A 7,456-nucleotide genomic window follows, 5' to 3' on the forward strand; every position below is an offset into this window, starting at 1 on the left:
AACTGGTTTGTGCAGCGGCATGTCTCGTTTTTTATTTTTATTTTTTCAGCTTTTTCAGGCTCGTGCCATGACGACAGCTGCAGTCATTCTTGTGACTCGACGGATTTCTGCATCTGTGCTGCAGGAAACAGGAAGCTGGGTTAACGTGCACGCGTGTGTCGGCGTAATTGCAGAACAAGCGGTGGCTGCTTGTCGTCTCGGCTCTGCATCTGGGCCTCGTTAGGAAATGCCTTTGAAGCTTTTGCAGGAGAAGCTGCTGGGCCGACCGTGGAGACGACGCGGGCCGGGTGAGGAGGTCAGACGCCTCGGAGCTGACGTCCACCACCGCGGATGTCCAGCTGAACGCCGGGGAGCCGAGCTCAAAAACTTTCAATTATCCCTCCGAGGGGGGAGGAACTTACAGGACTGAAAGGATTTTGGTTTCAACTCCAAAAGTCTACTGTCTCACTGCAGAAACCACAAGTCGGGGTAGCTGAGGCTAAAAGTGAAGACTTCCTGCTGCTAGAAGGGACGAGGAAGAACAGTATGCAGACAGAGCCAGAAGGAATTCATGCCAACGTGTGCGCTTCAATCACACCCCAAAAAATAAATATCGCTCTAAAATACCGGCGATGGAAACAACTTCCCAAAAACCTCTCAGATAAATATCACAGAGACGTTTTCACACTTTCACGAGGTGGTTTTTCCAGACGTGTCCGTATAGAAGTGAATCAAACCAGCGCTCCAAAGCCACAGAAACCCAAAATGCTTTCGTCCATCTTCCTCAAAGTGGAAGCAAAACTTCTTTCAACGGAAACACCTCCAGCTGTACTCTGTCGACATTCTGCTGTAATGCAAACACAACTGATGACATTGTTAACATGCCGTTTTTAAAACGTTCACCGCTTTAGTTTGTTGCATTAAAAGTGCGTCTCTAGTTTGAACGCAGATGATGGCACTGGATGAGAAGTTATGGGATTATTTAAATCCCAGTTCATCCTCTGGGGAGTCTGAAACTTAAAACTACGTTCTCTGAGCAGATTGAAAGCTGCAGCGACTAGACGAGTTAAAATTAAACTAGCAGGAGAAAAAAAATTAATACTTAGCTAGCAGCATTTATTAAAATGGTAAATAAAGAGAAAACTTAGCTTTAGTGCCAATGATTCTTTCTTGTTTATGCCATTTTCCTTGATTGTCATTATCAAAAGAAGAGAGACGCACTCAACTCCAGATCTTTTGTACAAAAAATAAATAAATATATAAAAAATTACAAATTGGTCTCTGAATGCTTCGTCAGTAGAACGTAAAAATCCAGCAGCCTGCTGGGGGTCAGACATCAGGTGCGTTCGGTCTGAGGTTAAAAAGTAAAAGCAGCACGGCGGGGCTCACGTAAAGAGAGAGGATGAGTCAACGTTGGGTTATTCCTGTCGCCGTATAATCAGACGTGGAGTTATTTCTGGTGCTATCACTTTCAACTCTGCTGCCATTCTTCCTCGGGCTTCGTGCGCCAAGATAAACACAGACGGCAACCCGTTTGCTCACAATTATAGAAATTATAGAAAAAATTATAGAAAAAATAAAATCAAATCATACATACACCCTCTGTCATTATGCTCCGCGTCTTTCTGACCATTTCTGTCTCATTGTTCTTCCTTAAGGAAAAAAAAAAAAACTGAAACAGAAGCTTCTGACCTCAGGATGTAAAATCAGAGCTGCAGCATATTGTACCACTTAAAGAAAAACCTGCAGCAAATGTGGTGAATGTTTATGTGGGAGAGAAAAATGTCGAGTTCAGAGTCTGAGAAGAAGAAGAAGACAAAGACGAGTCATTCCATCATCTGCTTAATCTGTTCCATAAGATAAATTCAAGACAGAGCAGGTTTGAGTCTCTAAAGCTGGTATGAGTTCAGATTTGGGCTGAAAATCCCCCAAAAAATAATAATTAAAAGGAAACACATCCAAGTTTGTCTTTCTCTTATTGCAGCTGTAACATAAAACGCCCCAAAATAACTTAAAAAAGAAGATTTAAAGTTGCTCTTGGTTGTTTTTGGGTTCAATCAGTAACTGGAGGATTATTCCTTAAATCGTGATTACAGGACGCCCCCTTTCCTGTCTCTGCAGGTAAAAAGGCCAAAAAGAAGAAAGTACAGAAGCTGCTGAGGAAACTTCAGACGCACAACAGGAAGGTGATGAACTCCATCAGAGGAGACACCTACACAAAGAGTCCTCTTTCACCTGATGCATTTCACAGAGTTGGTTTGATCCAACACACACACACACACACACACAAAGTCAATGTGCAAATGTTTTTGTGTCTGTTCCCTTCAGAATAAAATACACACAGACGTTATCACCATCATTGATTATCATTATCAGAGTCCACGCTGCAGTGAGGCGTCTGTCTATTTTAAGGCTGTTTATCTTGACAGCTGCCCTCCGGAGGCTCAGCTGCCCCCCTCGGAAGAATTTGGTACAAGACTGTCAAAAGCAAACAAAGTGGTTTGAACAGGATTCCTCCCGTGAAGCCAAATAAAGCTATAAGACCAAAAAAAAAAAAAAAAAAGTGTCAGACAGTTTGTCTCACTTTTTATTGGCTCAAATAAATTTAGTCTTTGGAGTTGTTTGTGCACCAGTAACAATGTTTCCCACCACATTTTAGGGACGTGGCTGGACATGTTCAGAAGGAAGGTGAACTTTGAATGATGAGTGAAGCCTTTAAGGTTCATCTTTAATGAGACTTTAAGTCGCTGCAGCATCCCGATCACCAACGGGGACTCAAGTCGGGGGACACACACCGACACACAAAGTCCTCTAACACTACACCGCCCCCCGGAGGACAGAGATGGACTGGGCTAATAATGAGCCCACACTTTTATTCACTCAGAACCAGATTTTCAGAAGTTTGTGCAGCTGCAGCCGAAAAGTATTTATCGAGCAGGCTGCTGATTATTGATTAGTCTGAGACTTAAAAAAGCATTTTGAGCAAACGATCGGGCTGCTGGGATTCAAACCCGGGACACAGTATGACAGAACGTCTGTCGATGAACAGACTGATTAAATGTGTGATTTGGTGTAGAAGCAGCCGGAGTCACCGAACATGAACTTTTTAAAGCAGTTTTAAAGTTCTCACTAAAGCACACAGTCGTTTTTACAGCGTCTCTCAGCTGGATCCCAAAGAGCAGCCTCTCTCTCTCCGGCATCCAGTCCACCGTTCCTCCATCTCTCTTTATCCTCCTTCCACCTCCCTACGCCCCCCCTCGTTTCTGTCCAGCCTGCACTTGACCAAGGACAGGCTGGAGCCACTTGTTTGTTTAGCTCTTGAGTGGAGTCACAAAGGCGGAGGCGAGCTGAACGGACCCACCGCCTCATTCGGGGGACGGAAAACTAATCTGAGGTTTGTCACGAATGAACGAACACCCAGAGATGTTTGGTTGACTGAGAAGAGCAGGATGGACAGCCAGAAAATCTAATTTCCTATTAACATAAATAACGTTTGTTGGAATAATCACTTTGAAAGAATTCATTGAACATCAAAATCTTTGCAGCATTACTTCCACAAAAAAAAAAACAAAAAAACAACACACCCGGTCATGTTTGTGAATCTCCATTATAAACTGAAGAAATGACAACAACAGACTTAAAATAAAAAGGCTGATGGTGAATTTTCTTCAAACGGTGACGAGCACTTTGAAACATGATGTTGGACCTGGATCATCTGGATCACCTGGACAATCTGATGTATAAAAGTCAAACACTTGCACATTTCTTCACTCAGAAGGGCGGAAAGTGTCTCTGGATTTTAGTCAGACAAAAAAAAAAAAAAAAATGCTGCAACTTAAATAAACTTTGATTGAAATGAAGTGTCAAAGAGTCGCGACCGCTCCGGATGAAGTCTGTCGCTTCCAGAGCTTCCACTTCTGCTGTCAGCTCGCTCAAAAGAGGCATTGTGGGAGAAATTCCCCATCTTAAGTGCCCCCGTGTTTGCTTTTGTGCCGAGTGAGCCGGCTCCGCTGACCTTTGGGAGACGGACCAATGAGACGCAGCGCAGCGTCCTCTGACAGCAGACACACAAAGAAGAACAAGCCAATTAAACTCATGACGGCCCGACGGAGGGAGACCGAGCCGTTTCACTTCACTTGGACCGAAAAAAAAGATTTCATTAAAGCAGTATTGAAGGATTAATCACCTTTAAATTTGATTGATTGATTGATTGAGGGAGATTTTTGTCTGGCCCATCCAAAACACTTGAGCTGCTGGGGGGGGTTACAGCAATGAGTAGAGATTCTGCTGTTGGACAAATCAGCAGGTTGTCACACAAACACACAACCGAAGCCTGTCGGGCTCAACTGCTGACCAAGTCTGAGGATCCGGGACTAGATCCAGGACTGGATCTGGTCCCAAATCCAGTCACACATTAAAGCACAAAAAGATGGAAAGAATGAAGGAAAAATATTTAAACCCTTTTTAACGTCCAGGCTACGATTTCATGGAGCTCTTTTAAGATGAGAGTCTGATTTTCATGTGAAGGTCCAGCTGCGTCTCGGTCCAGGTCCTGGGAACAAAAGGCTCCGGGTCGTCACCGGAGAGCCGGAGAGACACCTGCCAGCTTCAGGAGATATGACAGTTTTTATCTGAGTCATTAAACCGCTTCGCTTTGAAAGCCTGATGCTGACTGATATCTGATCATCGTGTTGCTGACCGACTTCTGACGGAAGAAGCTGAGCACAAAACAAGAGGGTCGTTTTAACGCTCATTACAGGAATCAATTAGAGCCGATATGGACGCTGTAAACCAGAAAAAGAGTAAAAGGCTGTTCCTCAAAACCTTCAAAAATGTGACAGTTATTGTGCCTTGTTGTGACACCAGGGCTACAAATCACATTCTCCAGGACGTTTGTTTGATAAAAAGTCACTTGGCTGTATATTTTCTTTTCAGGAAATTTAAAATAAAAAGACACACTAACTGAAATAACTGCAATCGGAGTTGACCTTTGAGGCCAAAGTGAAGAATCTGCGTTAACCTTTTCATTGATCTGGATGTGACGCGCTGCTTTTTCTCACTGAAAAACTGAAATCAAGATAAAAAGCCGAGTTGTTGGCTGATTTCACGAAGAGCAGGTTGAACTTTGCTGCGACTGAGCTTTTATCTTCTAACTGTTGCTGGTATCAGCGGGTGTCTCTGTAACAGAACACCCATCTCATTTAAAGCCTAATGTAAAATATATTCATGCCCATCTGTTGACCCTCCTCCTCCCCAGCAGCTGGCCACGACGCCTCGGCCATCCTGGCCTCATTGTTTATCTCCGAAATAGCAGGACGCTGCGGCTTCACGTGGTGACATCAGCGGTTAGGCCTGATTAACTGGCCTCCGCGTCATTTGTCATCGGGGATATCAAGCATGCTAATCTGGGGAGTTAGCGTGGATGTGTGTGTGTGTGTGTGTGTTTGGGGGGTGCTGTTTGTTATCCCTGCTCAGTCTCTGGGGCGCCTCAGCCGAATTGTAGCTATTAAAGAGTTTATTCGGCCCAGCTTATCCGTGAGATCAGCCAGAGAGAGAGAGAGAGCAAAAGAAATTCAGCAAAAAAAAAAAAAAAAAAAACCTCAGTAAACAGCGAGAGGCCAAACAAGGTGAACTAAAATCCTCCGTTTAACTCCTCGTTTATTCAGTTTACCCTCTCTGGGGCTTCTCATCCGGATGCAACACTTGTGTTTTTCTGGAGAAAGAAAAAGGAACTGAAGGATAGAAGACAAGAGAGGAGGGAAGATGTGTGTGTGTGTGGGGGGGGGGGGACTAATCTCATTAGGAAGGCAGCTAAATGATTTGTTCCACTGAGAGAAGGGGAGATTAAAAAAAGTGCATATGGAGAAGGAAAGGAGGAAGGAGGAGGAAGGAGGAAGGAGGAGGAAGAAGGAGGAAGGAGGAAGGAGGAGGAGGAAGAGGAAGGAGGAAGGAGGAAGGAGGAGGAAGAAGGAGGAAGGAGGAAGGAGGAGGAAGGAGGAAGGAGGAGGGGAAGAAGGAAGGAGGAAGGAGGAAGGAGGAGGAGGAAGAAGGAGGGGATGGAGGTCTTTTCTTGGAGGAGGACAGTATACCAACGAGGCAGTAACCCCCCCACCCAAAACCTTCTCTCTTCCTTGCTGGCCCCCGGGCTCCTTCATCAATGTGGCCCACACGCCACTTTAGTCCTGATTTAAAAGTCTAATTTATTCCAGAGAGGGAGGCGACGAGGAAGCGAAGAACAAAAAGAGGGAGAGACAGCAAAAAAAAAAAAAAAAGCAGACCCGGAGCAGAAATTCAGCCAATAAAACCTTTTCCAAAAGCAAGATACATCACTGATAAGATGATTATTATATATGGAGAGAATATCTTGCAACAACAAGTTTAAGTGAAAAAGTTGCTTCGTGTTAATTTTCTCAGCTTCTCAACCAAAAGTTACAAAAAGTTAAATTGCTATCATGAAAAGATTATAAAGCTGCTGGGAGTCCGAATGAGAAGGCAGAAGACGAAGCAATTATTCATTTACCAAACCAAAAGAATCTGAAGTTTTCTGAAGCCGCAACATGAGAGGTTATATTTTTTTCTTTAATTCAGACAAACAGGTTGAGGCTGGTTTTAAAACCCCGTCCTGTTCACACACGTGGAGAAAAACAAAAACAAAAAAAAACCCAACAAAACAACAAAACAACGACACAGGTTCATCCCGACAACCTGACAGACACTCGAGCTGCTGCCGTCCTCTGAAGGACGACAACAAAGAGACGCTCTGTCGTCGCACAGGAAACATCAACAGCTTCAGGAAGCAGAGACACGGAGGGCCGGAAAAATAAAGACCAGATCTCAGCAGGTTAAAAAAAAAAACAACACATTTTGACAGATGTAATTAACCACAACGTTTAAACTACAACTCTGAAATAAGTGTTAACTGAATTAAAATAAAAGGGAGAATTATCCTGACCTTTAATGAAAATGAACAGAGGCGTCTTATCTGTAACCCTTCAGATAAGACGAGCCAATATTTCAGCCAATATCACGCCAGGAAAGTAAAAGTGAACTGAAATATATTTTTGCAGCTTTTTTTTTTTTATCCTCATGTGTTGAGGTTCGACCCTTCAATAAACTTTCCCACATTAAATTGGGCTTTCTGGGAGATTTTCATAGCTATTTAAATTAATTTAATTAATGCTCAACTCTCTAACTTACTGCCAGATGAATAAATAAAATAAAATGTCTGCTTCTCTTCACTTTTCCAGGCAGATTAATTAAAAAACAAAAGCAAAAAACGAGGAATCCAAATCAGGATCTGGATTCTTGTTCCTGATTCACATTCAGGAAGCTGGAATAACTGCGGGGCTAACCGATGACTTCCGTGTCATCCTTTTCATTAGCTCGGCGGTCACGGGGGGTCAGAGGCTACGAAAACAGTAGCATGCCTTCATAGCTATAACGCAACACATTGTATTGTGCTGGTGGCGAGGGGGAG

The 7,456-nt window shown here is 43.6% G+C and overlaps 1 protein-coding gene across 3 annotated transcripts in view; it reads right to left on the reverse strand.

The window, feature by feature from the left end:
• The window catches only part of kank1a (KN motif and ankyrin repeat domains 1a), a 41,024-nt gene that overhangs the window by 21,097 nt on the left and 12,471 nt on the right, over positions 1 to 7,456 (reverse strand). The window lies entirely within an intron of this gene.

The sequence above is a fragment of the Echeneis naucrates genome, chromosome 9 (assembly GCF_900963305.1).
Source record: "Echeneis naucrates chromosome 9, fEcheNa1.1, whole genome shotgun sequence".
In the NCBI taxonomy this organism is placed as follows: domain Eukaryota; kingdom Metazoa; phylum Chordata; class Actinopteri; order Carangiformes; family Echeneidae; genus Echeneis; species Echeneis naucrates.